This window comes from Squalius cephalus (assembly GCF_949319135.1).
Source record: "Squalius cephalus genome assembly, chromosome: 4".
Lineage (NCBI taxonomy): Eukaryota > Metazoa > Chordata > Actinopteri > Cypriniformes > Leuciscidae > Squalius > Squalius cephalus.
The window spans coordinates 9,705,646-9,722,503 of NC_137125.1; positions in this window are offsets into that span (position 1 = coordinate 9,705,646).

Consider the following 16,858-nt stretch of genomic DNA (forward strand, 5'->3'; position numbering starts at 1 on the left):
TAGATGTTGCCTAATTTGCATATTTAAACATTAAATTACAGAAAACTTGTAATACATTTTTTTCCCGTCTTAATGTAGGTAATCAACTGGGAAAGTTTCATGGTGATATCTGCTAGTTACAATTTTTACCCTATTCACCTGTAGTGTCTCGCCTTAATTATTTAAATTGTTCAAATGGTGATGCAAGCATAAAATTAGGCAGAAATACTCTTCAAGGAACACTCTTTTGGAAAAAGGTATGTGCCACTCAAAAATTCAGGATGGCCACCATTTTCAAGATGGCCACCATTTCTGTCAAATAGTCATAATGTCTGCTTTGTCTGCCTCCTCTCCTTTGACCTGTCCAGCTTAGTTAAACTTGCCAGGGATATAAAATCCCCGCCGGCATAGCTCTCAGGTTCATTGGAGTTCATACACAAGCCTCTCCACCACGGCAAGGTGTAGTCCACAGAGAGGAAGGGCCACTGTTAGAAAAAAGGATACGCTGCTGGTACAGGTTGCACATACAGTGGGGAGAACAAGTATTTGATACACTGCTGGTATTGAAGGTTGTCCTACTTACAAAGCATGTAGAAGTCTGTAATTTTTATCATAGGTACACTTCAACTGTGAGAGATGGAATCTAAAACAAAAATCCAGAAAATCACATTGTATGATTTTTAAATAATTAATTTTCATTTTATTGCATGACATAAGTATTTGATCACCTACCAACCAGTAAGAATTCTGACTCTCACAGACCTGTTAGTTTTTCTTTAAGAAGCCCTCCTGTTCTCCACTCATTACCTGTATTAACGGCACCTGTTTGAACTTGTTACCTGTATACCTGTCCACACACTCAATCAAACAGTTTCCAACCTCTTCACGATGGCCAAGACCAGAGAGCTGTGTAAGGACATCTGGGATAAAATGCAACAACTGGCAAGACACGAAACGAGCGGTTTATGTGAGAAAACGAACAGTATTTATATCGTTGTTACCTCTTGAACACAGCCGCGTCCAAATGATCTGAGGGCGCAGGCGGGTATAGATATATACACTAGACGTCGCCTTGGCTACTGCAGTTCATTGGATCGAAACCGTAGCCAAAGCGACATCTAGTGTATATATCTATACCCGCCCGCGCCCTCAGATCATTTGGACGCGGCTGTGTTCAAGAGGTAACAACGATATAAATACTGTTCGTTTTCTCACACAAACCGCTCGTTTCGTGTCTTAGGCCATCAATGTGTACTTACGATGGGGAATTGTTTAATTTGGACGATGTGGAATTGTTTTAATTTGGACTCTGTGCTTGCTCTTTGAGACAGTGACCGTATACCTGCATTATATGACTGACAGACAAGAACGGTTTGGCCTAAAAATATCAAAATTGAAACTACTGCGGAAAAAAAGACACCTACATCTTGGATGCCCTTGAGGTAAGCTAAAACATATTCATTTTAATTGCAAGTTAAGAACAATTAAAATCAGAGTACACTATTTCATACATTTAACTTAAAACCTTCATGTAATCTCAATGTGAACACTTTCATTAGTATTAACTTATAGTTTTAACAAGCTAGTTTGTTAACATACTATTATGTTATCATGCTAACAATAGTATGTTATACAGCACTTGCTGCATGAGTGCAACAATATAAAGATTTTATTTGCTCTCAAATCAAGCCGCATGCACCACTTGTCACCATGATGGTAACCTAAAACCAACATTAACAGAAATTCTTCTAAATTAGCATAACAAAACATTAATCAATACTCAATCTCCCACTTAACATTAATCTTGCACAAAAAAACAACAACATTATATTACGCTTAATTTTAGCATTTACTCTCCCATTCAAGTGCCATCGGCAAAGCATGCTGGGAAATAGACATCCCAGCCATTTCAGTTAAACTTAAGTTTGTTTAAATTAAAATAAATAATTTCATAAAACTCAAAACAATGAAACAGTTACTTAAAATATATCAGTTCTGTGAACTTGAAAGAAAAAGAAAGTGCTAAATACTCATAAAAGTTAATTTGACTGAACTAATTAGTTTAATTTAAGTAGTACTTATGAGGGAGCTTGTGTCAAAATGATTAATGACTTTGACCTTTTGACAGGTTGAACTTCCGTTGACCTTTATGATTGATGGGTTGAACTTCCCGAATGAGGTCATGGGATTAACCTTTGCCCTATCGATCATGTGGTATGACAGTTAGTTTTGCCCTATGACCTAGCTAGTCCTAAATCATATTTTTGACGGTTAGTTTGACCTATTTTAACAGAACAGATGTTTTGACGGGTGTTTGATCTTTTGAAGAAGGGTTATATGGTGTGTCACAGGCGCTCCCTCCCACCCTCGCATTCCAGAGCATCGGGCACTGACATTTGAACATGTGCTGTTCGGACACTGTTAAGTGTATGTCACACAAACACATTCTATCCTTTATATTCTATCCTTTATATAAATTATATAAAATAATTTAACTAAAGTTGAAATAAATGAACTATCCACTGAAACCAATTCTTTCAGTTTTAGATGAATAAAAGAATATAAAATAATTATCTTACATAAAACATTCTGTTCTTTAAAAGTATATAAAATATCTTGCTAAAAGTTGAAAAACATACCTTTAAAAGTATATAAAATATATCTTATTGATCCAATTGTTTTAGCTGAATAAATAAAATTGTCTTACATTTTAGAGAGTTGAAGTAGCTCTTAACACATCAATGTCCATTAGGGTTGCCACCCGTCCCGGTTTTCCAGGGATTGTTCTCTTTTTTGAGCGACAGTCCCGGAAAATTTATATTCTTTCCCGGGACACGAATTGTCCCGTTTTTTTGTTAAAATGTTCTTCTAAAGTAGAATGTCCTGGTTTCAAACCGTTTCCTTCTACTGTCTCTGTTACTGCAGAGCTGCCACGCGCAATTAACCCTTCTCACGCACAGAAAAATCGCGAAGCAAAGAGGACACGGAGACCGACAGACTAGACAGAGCAGGTTACTTATGATATAAAAAAAATCTTAGCTCTCAGATTCTGTCGTTTTGGCGTTTGTAAATGTGACGTGAAAGATAGCGGCACGTGAACTGATCACCTCTAGCTAATAGTAAATAAACACGAATGAACAATGTTAAAAGAAAACGTACAACTTACCGAAATGTATATTCATCATACATAATATCGATCAATCAGTGTTTGTCAACCACGGAAAGGGTCAATAAAACAGCTGGAGAACAATTGTCACATAACATTTACCTCAGGAAAGCCATTTGATGACCATAATAGGCTATAGCACGTTAGTTAGCTAGAAAAAAAGAGCTATAGAGAGTATTTTGCTAAACATGTGTAGGCTACTATATTACATATTTATTATATTTACTTATCATTAAATAAAGTTGTTATTATAATAAAAAAACGCATTATATTTAATTTGTTAAATAAAGTTATTTTTAACCTAATACTACCAATTGATAAGGCTCTATGTTTACAGCATAAGGTGAGATTTTTTTTCTTGAGAAAAATGAATGCCTATCTTGTATACCTAATATTTATCCAAATCAGTCAATTAAATCAAATCACAAGAATTGAACTGAATTGAAATCCTGAAATTTGTTTCAAGCAATAATAAAAAACGTATCTTACCAGAAATTGTACCATATAAACATTGTAACATGTTGTCACTAAACCTAATACAATTCAGTTTAGCTACTAAAATGTTTTGACAATCACAATACACTTATTTGCAAGATTATTTTTTTTTACAGTTAAAAATTTCAGTTAAATATAAAGGAAAAACAGCGCTGGAAAATCATGCAAAAACAACAACTCTTATAGAGAGTTGAAGAAGCTCTTAAAGGCCGTGTTGCAGGGTTAATTTTTCAACGAATTTGTGCCATTTACTTGTTGGTAATAAACATTTAAACTGTTATCCATTGTATTTTATGTTGTTGGGTATCACAAAACGTAATATAATACGAAAAAGTAGGTACTATCTTACAGCGGTTTGCAATTCTCCTTTCCACTACAATGCATTGCATTACGTCACGTTGGGGAGATAATTTAATAAAGCCCGCCTTGAGAGCATTGAGTGACTAGAGAGACGAGTAGTAGACCAGAGTATTCAGATAGCGCAAATTATAGATAAATAATAGATAAATACATAGACATAGATAGATAGACAGACAGATAGATAGATAGGCTAGTATAGAGAGAGATAGGCAGACAGCCAGATAGCATAACTTTAGCATAGTTAGCTAGTAGCTAGATAGATAAATGTATAGAAATAGTAGGTAGATTGACAATGGTGAACTACTGTGTTTGTGCTGAGTGTAAAAACTCTGGATGCTGAGTGAGGCACGTCACATCTGGTCGCTGGGTGAGCTCCTCGACCAGCGACCAAAACGCACTCATTTCCCTACAGCACAAGCTTTCCAACGCAGTTTCCATACGGCACCGCTCACACAAGCACCTGCCAAACACAGCGACAGACACGCGGCGGCTACGTTTGCAACAACATTGTCACCGGAGGAAGAGATAAACGCTAAGAAACGCCCATATAGCTAGCATGATGCCTTCTATTTCTAGATGACAAAGACAAAGTTTACCAGTACTACGACACTATGACAAAGGTTAGCGGTACTTATCTGAACTAACGTCATGATCACTTCTACTAGATATAAAGAAAACGTTGATTTTTCACTCGGAGCTATTCAATGACAGTAAAAAAAAAAAAGTGCCGTTATTGTGAACTGCTGCTCGTAGACTATTTTTTACAGTCTATGGTAGACTAGCTCCAGTGCTCATTGCTGCATTGCTAAATGAACTCACCAGGACACTCCACCAACTCTCCACTCATTCTCCTCGGACCATGCATTTAATTATTAAGTATTTACGACATTGTGGTGGCGTTCAAGTGCGTTTAACTCGTAAATACGATCTATACGAGATGACTTGAACGTACCATATACTAGGCTGAGGCTACCTTTCCTCCACTTCTCCCCAACGTGACGTCATCACCGAATTGCGTAAAAAAAAAAGTTAATACCAAAAACGTAAAAAACTGGTCTTTAAGACCATTTTTATGACATTTTAAAAATGATATACATATCTTGAGTGATTTATGTACCTATTAATCGACAGTGGTGGTTAACCTGCAACATTGGCTTTAACACATCAATGTCCATACGAATGGGTCAAAAAAAGTAATTTAACTAAAGTTGAAAAAATATTCTGTTCTTTTAATGCAATACTTATAAATTCTACCGAACCAAGTATTTCAGTTTAAAGTTAAAAGTTTACTGAATTCATATATTCCTGAATGAACTCACACTGTCTCAAAACATAGCGCCTCTAATGTGTGTGTGTCAAAAAGTAAAGGAGCCGTGTGTGTGTATCTGTGTGTGTGTGTGTGTGTGTGTGTGTGTGTGTGTGTGTGTGTGTGTGTGTGTGTGTGTGTGTCAGCAGGAAGAGTGCCTCTGTCTATGCGCGCGTCCTCTTCATGCGAGCTCTGACATATGAAACAGGACCCCACTCCACATTCCTGAGCACGGTGAAAGTGATAATAATGTTTTATATTTCACACAATAATATAAAATAAATATCTTACTAAAAAAATCTACTGAAACCAATTATTTTAGTTTTAGATGAATAAATAAAATTCATCTTACATGTTTAGAAACTTACAACTCTTGAACTTACATGTTCAAGAAGGTCTTAAGAGAGTTAACATAAATCACAGAGTGGTTCTCACACCAGCGTCTCAGAGGAGTGTATTCAGTGATGGGATGAGACATTGTGAATGTTGTGTTGAATTTACTTCAAAGTAAAATCTTAAAAGTTTAAATGATATCTTTTAAAAATAAAAGATGTTTTAAATAAATGATTAAAAGTCTTAATAAAAACAAATATTCTACAACCATGGTCTGTGGAAAAATTCGACCTGAACTTAAAGTATTTTTTTTTTATCATGGGTATGTAAAATAATTTGAAGCATCACAAGTCATCTTACGCCTGTGAAATGTTCAATAATTTCTTAAGTTGTAACTGTGAGAAAATGACAACAACATAGGTCTATCTTCAGAGAGAGCAACCATGAGAACATTTAGAGACCGTCCCACTGATAGGCTGCTTATAAGGTCCTTCCGATCAGCGCTGAGAAAGAAGTTACTTGACCATAATGATAGCTTCAGGATATCGGGTGACAGGCCAGAGGAGCCTCATGTCAGAGCATATGTCATGTTAGTCTGCTAACGCCTTTCCATACTAAATTCATTTCATAACCTTAAAAGTTTACATTAGATATTTTAAAATTAATAGACTGTTTAAATCTTTAAAGTTTGAATACATACACATCTTCTATTTATCTTTTAGAAGACTTATGTATGAAATAATTGTTATTAAACAGCGTCTGTTCAAAACTTTAGACTGTTGAAAAACTGTACTTAGTCGTCTTTTATCTCATTTATATGAAAAGATTCAATCATCATTTTTTTGTCATCATTTCTAGTTGAAGCGAGTACATGAGAAGAAACTGGCTCTACTCGGAGATTGTAGAATCTCGCGAATGTGTTAGTTGTCGCCCAGCCTGCAGCTCTGCAGATGTCTGTTAGCGAGGCGCCATGCGCTAGAGCCCAAGAGGATGCCACACTCCGAGTGGAGTGGGCCGTCACACCAAGGGGGCATGGTCGACCTTGCTGCTGGTATGCCAAAGCAATGGCGTCCACTATCCAGTGAGACAACCTTTGCTTGGAGAGAGCCTTTCCCTTCAGCTTCCCACCATAACAGACAAAGAGCTGGTCTGAGGTCCTGAAACACTGCGTTCTGTCAACGTAAGCACGAAGGGCGCGTACTGGACAGAGCAGTGCCAAGGCTGGGTCTGCCTCCTCCAAGGGCAGCGCTTGCAGGTTCACCACCTGATCTCGAAAGGGTGTGGTGGGAACCTTGGGCACATATCCAGGCCGGGGTCTCAGGATCACGTGAGAGTTAGCCGGCCCGAATTCCAGGCACGCTTCGTCAACCGAAAATGCCTGCAGGTCCCCTACCCTCTTGATGGAGGCCAATGCAACCAGGAGCGCTGTCTTCATTGACAGGAACTGAAGCTCCACTGATTGCAGAGGCTCAAAGGGAGCACTCTGCAGGGCAGTTAAAACCACTGAGAGGTACCAAGAGGGTACGAGGGGAGGACGAGGAGGATTTAGTCTCCTCGCTCCCCTCAGGAACCTGACGATCAGGTCGTGCTTTCCCAAGGACTTACCATCAACTGCGTCGTGATGTGCGGCAATGGCGGCAACATACACTTTCAGGGTGGAGGGAGACAGCCTTCGCTCCAACCCTTCTTGCAGGAAGGAAAGCACGACACTGATGGGGCATTTCGTGGGTTCTAGATTTTTAGAAGAACACCAGTTGATGAAGAGGTTCCACTTCAACGCATAGACATGTCTCGTAGACGATGCTCTAGCGGAAGTGATGGTAGCCACCACCGCTGGTGGTAGGGTACTCAAACCTACCTCGTCCCGTCCAGAAGCCACACGTGGAGGTTCCAAAGATCGGGACGAGGGTGCCATAAGGTGCCCCGTCCCTGAGAAAGCGAGGAGTACTAGTTCTGGGAACCAGGTGCGGTTGTGCCAATACGGGGCAACCAAAATTACCTGCTCCTCGTCCTCCCTGATCTTGCGCAAGGTCTGCGCAAGAAGGCTCACTGGGGGAAACGCATACTTGTGGAGGCCCCGCAGCCAGCTGTGCGCCAGTGCATCCGTGCCGAGCGAGCCCTCGGTCAGGGAATAAAACAGGTCGCAGTGGGACGAGTCGTGGGAGGCAAACAGGTCTACCTGTGCGTCCCCGAACTGATCCCAAATCAGCTGAACCGTCTGGGGATGGAGTCTCCATTCTCCAGCGAGAGGCCGAAGCCGAGACAGCTCGTCGGCTGCCTGGTTCAGGTCTCCCGGGATATAAATGGCTCGAAGCGACCTCAGATGCTTCTGACTCCATATGAGGAGGTGGCGGGCGAGTTGCGACATACGGCGGGAGCGTAGACCACCTTGACGGTTGATGTACGCTACTGTGGCGGTATTGTCTGATCGGACTAGTACGTGTTGACCCCTGAGCAACGCACGAAAGCGGTGCAGGGCAAGGCGTACAGCCAGCAACTCGAGGCAATTGACATGCCAAAGGCGCTGGGGTCCTGTCCAGGAGCCTGCGGCAGCATGTCCATTGCACATGGCACCCCAACCCGTGGCGGAGGCATCTGTTGATACAACAACATGCCTGGAAGCTCGTTCTAAGGGAACTCCGGCCCGTAGAAAATTGAGGTTCGACCACGGGGGGAAGGTCTGACGGCAGGTCGGAGTCACTGGGACTCGGAGCGTGCCGTGTTGCCATGCCCACCTTGGGACTCGATCGCGAAGCCAAAGCTGAAGCGGTCTCATATGAAGCAAACCGAGCGGCGTTACTGCGGCTGCGGATGCCATATGCCCCAGGAGCCTCTGAAAAAGTTTCAGTGGAACCGCACTCTTGCCCTTGAACTGGCGAAGACAAGTCAGCAGTGACTGCGCGCGCTCGCTCGTAAGCTGCGCGCACATGGCGACCGAGTCGATTTCCATACCGAGAAAAGAGATCCTCTGCACTGGGCAGAGTTTGCTCTTCTCCCAGTTGACCCGAAGGCCCAGACGAGCTAGAATCAGCCAGTCGTCGAGATAGTTCAGGGTGCGAACCCTGTGTTCTCGTAGGGGAACAAGGGCTGCCTCAACGACCTTCGTGAAGACGCGAGGAGACAGGGCTAGCCCGAAAGGGAGAACCGCGTACTGGTATGCCTGCCCCTCGAAAGCAAACCGAAGAAACGGTCTGTGTCGAGGAAGAATGGAGACATGGAAGTAGGCGTCCTTCAGGTCGATCGCTGCAAACCAATCCTGTGGCCGTACGCATTCGAAAAGGCGTTTGGCCGTGAGCATCTTGAATGGCAGCCTGTGAAGGGAGCGGTTCAAAACGCGCAGGTCCAGGATAGGTCGTAACCCACCGGATTTCTTCGGTACAATGAAGTAAGGGCTGTAGAAGCCGGACCTCATTTCGGCTGGAGGGACAGTCTCGATCGCACCCTTCGCCAGTAGGGTAGCGACCTCCGCTCTCATGACAGGGGCATTGCCACTGACCATTGTGAAGCGGACTCCCCTGAAGCGGGGAGGAGACCGCGCGAACTGAATCGCGTAGCCGAGCCTGATGGTCCTCGCGACCCAGCGGGACAGACTGGGAAGCTCTAACCAGGCTCCCAGAAACTGAACCAGCGGGGTCATACGGACCACAGACGTACTGACCACAGAGGCGGAATGACCGGCCCAGGCGAGGGTGGCATAGCGGCCCGGTGCGGGGGCACAGTCATTAACCGCGTCCTGCCAGAGGAGGCCAGGGGAGGACCAGCGTCCCACTGGGGCGTGCTCTGGCAGGGGTCTGGCGACAGAGGGGGACGAGAGTGGCGGGGCCCGTGAGCGGCGCGCACTGTCATCCGAGAACTCTGTGTGCTCAGAGATGGGAGAGTGAGTTCTTTCTTTAACCATTTTAGGGTGCTGCCCGTCGTGGGACGAGCAGCGGGAATGGGATAACCAAGGATTCTCCACCGGGGGAAGGAGCGGCCCTGCTACCGTCTCCTGAAAAGAACTCAATGCCATCTCTGAGCAGCCCGTCTCAGGAGCGCCGCTTGGCCTGGCGTTTAGCGGGGCGGGAGAGGGCTGTGGCGCCTTCCTGCGGCTTCCTCCACGACGCAGGCCGGAGGCAGATGACTGCTGAGGCCGGTCGGGAGGGGCGGGAGCCACAGGAGGGCGCCCTCGGCGGCGAGCTGGCTGAGGCACCTGTGCCGACGACTGCGCTGCCGAAGCAGCGGGCCGCCGGGGCAGGACATGTTTTAGAGCCTCAGTCTGCTTCTGGGCAGTCGAGAACTGCTGGGCAAAGTCCTCGACTGCGCCGCCGAAGAGGCCAGCCTGGGATATGGGGGTGTCGAGGAACCGGGTCCGCTCGGTGGCGGTGGCGGCACACAACTCATCGAAGAGTGCTGGGTCAGTCCTCCACTCGTGCATGTCACGTAACAACTGGGCCTGGTAGACCTGCAGTGTCGCCATGGCATGCAGTGAGGAGGCTGCCTGCCCCGCAGCTCTGTAGGCCTTCGCCACGAGGGTGGAGGAGAACCTACAGGCCTTGGAGGGGTGCTTTGGGTCGCCATGGGAAGAAGCACTCTGAGGACACAGTTGCATCGCAACAGAGCGTTCAACCTGGGGAACCCCAGTGTACCCTTTAGCAGCCCCCTGATCGAGAGGAGGAAAGGCGGAGGAGGTCGCCGAGCGATCACGGGAAGACAATGGTGCCTTTCAGGACCTCGTGACCTCCTCATGCACATCCGGGAAGAAAGGTATTGGGGTTGGGCGGCGACAAGGGTCAGCGGCCGCTCCCAAAAACCAATCATCCAGCCGCGAGCGCACCGGCCCAGGTGGCGGGGACCACTCAAGACCAATGGCCGCGGCTGCCCGGGAAAGCATGGCCGTCAGCTCGGGATCAGACTCGGGCAATGCTGGGACACCCGAGGGTGGCAGCACAGCCGAATCGTCACTTCCCAAGGACTCCTGCCCACCTTGTGATGCAGCGATCGACATACGGTCCTCTTCTGGAGCGCCAAATGAGACATGCGGCAAGTCAGTGGACTGTACTGCAGGCTCATTTGGAACACTCGCGGGTTGCACAGTGCTAGAGGGCGGTGTGGAGCGTGGAATAGTCGGCGCTTTGTTCCACACCGTAACCCTCAGGTCACCCTGGCCGCCAGCGAAGTACCAGCTCTCGTGGAGCTCGTAGATCGGGGTGCGGGTGAGGGGACTCTACCACGAAGGTCATTGAGTCTCGACCGCAACCATGCGATGGGCATGTTCCCGCAATGGGAACATGACTCATCCACAAACGCTGCCTTAGCGTGCTCGACACCCAGACACACAAGGCAGCGATTGTGCCCATCAGAGTCAGACACATATAGACCGCAACCAGAAATACACGGGCGAGGCATCTTTAAAAAGACGTGCCGCGTGCAATGCTCTTTTGTGAAAGGAGATTTCTCCACAAATGCTGAAGTGACCAGGGAGAGAACACACACACTCTGGCAAATCACTGCACAGATAAGCAGGGAATGTGCACTCGCTGGAACTCGCTGTCACACCAACACTTGGAGAGAGGCTCGTCTCGAAGAGAATGAAGAGATAACTCAGAGTTTTGGTTGTGGAGTGAAGAATCAACTTGGCTCCGAAGCGAAAACATATCTGCATGTTGCCGGCGTACTTCCTTATATACCCCCAGGATGGGGCGGAGATACGCTATGCAAATTCCGCAGACCCATGGCATTTCATTGCCATTGGCTCGTTTTATATACTCGAAGATGATAGGCTTTCTAAGCGAAACCCCATTCGTCGTCATCTGACGTAACTCGGAGTGACAACGAAAGGGAACTACATTTTCAAAAAATGAAATAAGTAAATCATTTAATATAGTTTTGCGCACACACATGGTTCTAAAAAATGAACTAAGCTCTATTTTAAATTAAATTATTATTAATAATAAAATATATAACCAATAAATAATAACATATACTACTAAAATGTAAACAAAGTTTTAGCTAAATAAATATATAAATAAAAACACCTTACATTCCTGAGGTGAGAAAGGGGTTTCCTATTATCAGACTAACTGAAGTTGAAAAACATTCTATTCTTTAAAAGTATATAAATTAATTGTTTATAATATAAAATCACAGAGTGGTTCTCTCTCTAACATAATGATTTTTGTACCGTAACTGCATATTCGATCATGTACACCCTAAACATGTACACACATGATACTTCGACATGTACATGTACACCATCACAGAAAACTACATTTTTTAAAAATGAAATAAAATGTAAACAAAGTTTTAGCTAAATAACAACACCTTACATTTCCAGAGAGGTGAAGTAGTTCTTTATGCGATGATAAAAACAATCCAAAAAAGCAAATAGTTTAAGTTGTCCTATAACAGCCCCAGACCCTCCCGGTGATAAACTAGAGTGTGAACTGAAGCTTCAGGATATAGGGCAACATACCAGATGAGTCTCGGGGGGACAATGTCACAGTAAATCTAGTCTGCATTTCAGAGCATACTACATCCAGAGTTTATACTAAATTAATTTAAAAGCATAACCTTAAAAGTTTAAATCAAATCTTTAAAGTTTTATTAAAACCATATCTTCTATTTATCTTCTTAGAAGACTTGGGTATTATTGTTACTAAACAAACTAAAAAACTTTAGATGGTTGAAAAACTGTGCTTAGATCATAGATCTTTTGTCCATACAACATTTGTCACAATTTTTTGTTGTTGTATTGTTTTTAAGAAATCCGAGGACTCCACGTTGCTCTTATTTAGACTAAGTTGTATCATTTGGAAAATCACCACACGATTTCAGAGACGCAATGTGTGATAAGTAAAGTTGGTCTTGAGCGAATATTTAATCTTACTGGTAGCTATGATCTATTACACGTATAAGATCATTTTTACTCGTATCTCCCGAACTACCCTTAATCAGTGCAAAAACATTTCTGAGAATATACTATCGGTTATCTACTCAAAATATATGTAGAAGTTTCAAATGTTAGCATTTGTTGATGGTGGCCGTATGAGCAGACTTTGGGAAGAGCTCCCCTTTGACCTCCTCAATTTTGGAGTCTTTTTTTGTTAAAGACCCTACAAGTTAGTCCTCCCAAAAGAATTTCTCCCATCTAGTGATTCTCCCATCTACTCGCTTTTTACAACTTTGGTAAATGTGCCAAGAAGCTATGACAACATGTCTTCCGATAGCACATCATCGAGTTTAACTATACATGTTCTACCGTTATGCTGCCTATATAATGATTTACACAACCAAGCAATATGAAAAAAGCTTGTCATTTAGACCGTAACTTTGACTTACCCGTCGAGAAGAAAGCAGGCAACTTCCCTTTCAAAGTCTTTCTCTTTCATTAGCTCTTTCCACCTGGGAAAAGCTATCCCGCTTTTTTTTTTAGCTAATTTTGCTTTTTTGGCCACGAGGATTCCTTCTCCTGTGGCTCGGCATAAGTATGATCCAGCATTAGGCCTATATTGTCCCGTGCAGTGCAGCCTTTCAAATGTGCCGGGGGCAATAACGCCTCTGGTCTAGCGGTTAGGATTCCTGGTTTTCATCCAGGCGGCCCGGGTTCGACTCCCGGTATGGGAAGACAATTTTCAACAAAATTCAAGTTATTCAAGTTCATCAATAATCATTTATAGTTAGTCTTAGAGGCCTACACGAACTGCAGAAACAAGCAGAAGATATGTAAATGTTGTTTCAGTACTGAATCATTTTCACAAATACAATTATATTGAATTCAGAAAATTTCACTATGGAATATTTTACTTTATCATAATTATGACACGTAGTCATCATTTAAATTTTTCATCTGATAATTATGACGCATAGTCATAATTTCAACTTTTTAAGTCATAATTATTACTTAATTCATAATTACAATCTTTGTCAATTACGCCTTTTTAATATAATACTTAAAACGTTTTTAAGTCATAATTTGACTGTTGACTATAGTAGTGTTGCACCTGCATGCCCACTAACTCGCTTGTGAGAGTGTGTAAAGTAAACTCTCATTAGTGTTAGTAGAGTATTAGTGGACTGGTAGGGTTAGAATAAGTGGTAACACTTTACGGTAAGGGTACATGAATTATCATGAATTCATGTATAAATTCATGCATGAAATATGCATTCATTCATGCATTAATATCTCATGAATCATCAGGAACTAACACGAGTTCAACGTTTTTCATTCATGACTTCATAGATGAACAACACCTTAATTAAAACAGTAACTAAGATGAGTACATCATCATGAATTATGATTTATTACACATGATCATGATGTTTTCTTTGTTCACAAAAAATTGGTCTTTACCACCCATTGTGGATACAGCTATGGTTATGGTACATGAATCATCATGAATTCATGCATAAAAAAGTATGAATTCATGCATGCAAGACTACTCTTCGAATTATTAAAGGAATGTACAAAAATCCACATTATCTAATGCATGCATACAGGCTAGAACAGTATATCAATTAATGTGAGAACTTTTTTTCTGAATTATGATCTGAGTTATCCAGCATGTTCATGTCTTCTTCATAGCCTGCAGGTAAATGGACAGACCCCAAAATTGGCCAATCACAGCACATAACATACGAATTCTGTTGGCGTTCAAATACAGTAGTCATCATTAACTAAGCATTATTTATCAATGATTTCATCATGTGTGTGGCCCCTCAACTAAAGTGGTGACTTGGTGCTTTGAAAACACTGATGAACAATGTGCTTTCATTATGATTTGAGTTATCCAGCATGTTCATGTCTTCTTCATAGCCTGCAGGTAAATGGACAGACCCCAAAATCGGCCAATCACAGCACATAACATACGAATTCTGTTGGCATTCAAATACAGTAGTCATCATTAACTAAGCATTATTTATCAATGACTTCATCATGTGTGTGGCCCCTCAACTAAAGTGGTGACTTGGTGCTTTGAAACACTGATGAACAATGTGGCATAACTGTGAAATGACATGAATATGAACATGAAAGTTCAAGCCTTTGCAAACAATGTACTGTGGACACAAATGGACTTTGATCTTAACTTGCAACGTGATCTCATGAGAATACGTGTGTATTTTTACGTAAAGTGTAGTTCTACCATACGTACATTTATTTATGTTTTATACACACAGAAACGTATAATACTGACAGTGGACAGCACAAAAACGTAATTTATTTACTTATAAACAACTTATACAAACAACGACGTACAAATTTGGGCGTATTCCTATTTCACTTATGCATATTAAAATCGTGGCATTAATGTTTTGACACATAATACACTAAAACACAACATAAATTCACAAAAGAAATCAATTTTATTAGCTTAATGTGATCCAAATCTTTAGAATCCATACGTTGTTTGCAAGAAACAGATCCAAATGCAGCCCTTTATCCAGTGATCTTCATCTCCACTTCTCAGCAGAGACCGTAAATGTCAAATCCCGCGCTCGTGGTGAATTCAAATTCAAAAATTGCGCCCGAAGCGTTACGACATGTTCTCTTACGAGAGGTTCTCTCGTATTGCGTAAGAAGCTTACGCTACGGGTAAAGTCATCTTTTCTCGAGATATGAAGCCAAAAAATTATCCTTAATTTAATATCTTGTCAACGCAGTGCGGCAGCAAGCAGACCTAGAGCAAGCGAAGTCGCGTGCTCATTGGCTGCTCTGCGGCAACTGCAGCAGCCTATCGCTGAAACCTTAGCGTGACGTCACGCCCAATGAGCGCGCTGGGCGCGCTCACGCGTCACAGCCCATGTGAGGAGGCGTGGCTTTAGCTTATAAAAGAAGGTTCAGAGGCTGCTATTCTCTGATTTTTGTCTCTTCAGCGACGCACTACGCATCGCTGGACTCTGAGGAAGCCGCCGTTGAAACAAGCGCCTTGCAAGCCGAGGATTACCTGAGGAAGCCGGTCGTCTTCGCCGCCTTCAGCTATCCCTGCCTGCTTCGCTATCCGGCGATTATATCCTTTTACATTGCATCATGCCTAACTGCATTTCCTGCAAAGCTCCGCTCAGCGAAAGAGACCGCCATGTGATCTGCGTTCTCTGCCTGGGTCGTGACCACGCAGCCCTCGCTCTCTCCGCGGGCGGCTGTGAATTATGCGAAGAACTGCCGATGTCGACCCTGCGGGCTCGACTCGCCTCGTTCGACGCTCTCGCTGTCTCACCGTCTGCCTCCACCGGGCCGCGCAAGAAGAAGCGCCGCTCTCAGAGGCCACCGGAACCCGCGGCAGCTGCTGAGTGCTCGCCGGAGCCCCTCCCTCGAGCCTCGCTATCTCCCTCTCCCCTTCCCGACGCGCAGCGGCCGGCCTTCGCCCGCACTGCCGTCGCCCTAGGGGATGAAGCGGACGACGCCGCTTTATCAGACAGCTGTTCTCTCATGGCTTCGGACAGCGAGGCATGGTCGGGGTCTCACCGCTCCGCCTCCTCGACACAGGAGTCTAGCAAGTCCCGCGCCAGTGTCGACGCGGAACTCCTCCGCCTCCTCACCAAAGCGGTCGACCAGATGGGACTGGACTGGTCCCCACCCAAGGCCCCCGCGCCTAACAGGCTCGACGGGTGTTTTCTGCCTAGCCGCCGCCAAGCGCCCGCCTCTAGGTCAGCACCCTTCCTGCCTGAGCTCCACTCTGAGCTCGCTAAATCGTGGAACGCCCCATTCTCCGCGAGACTCCGCTCACCGGCCTCCGCGACCCTCTCCCAAGTGGACGGGGCCGCCGAGAAGGGATATACACAGATTCCTCCGGTCGAAGAAGCCGTGGCAACGCACCTTTGCCCGCCATCCGCTAGATGGCGCTCAAAGTCTGCCCTGCCGTCAAAAGCCTGCAGGACCACCTCAGCCCTCGTCGGCCGCGCTTTCGCTGCCGCCGGCCAGGCCGCTTCCGCCCTGCACTCCATGGCTGTGCTCCAGATCCTCCAAGCCGATCTCCTCCGTGATCTGGACGAGAGAGGCCCGGATCAGGACACTCTGACTGACCTGCGCAGCGCGACGGACCTCTCGCTTCGCGCCACCAAGTCAGCGGCACAAGCCATCGGAAGGTCCATGGCTTCGCTCACCGTCACCGAAAGGCACCTTTGGTTGACGCTGGCGGATATGAGCGAAAGGGAGCGCGCAGTTTTCCTCAACGCCCCGCTTTCCCCCACCGGCCTGTTCGGCCCAGCGGTCAGTGGGATTGTGGATCGCTTCTCAGAGGTGCAGA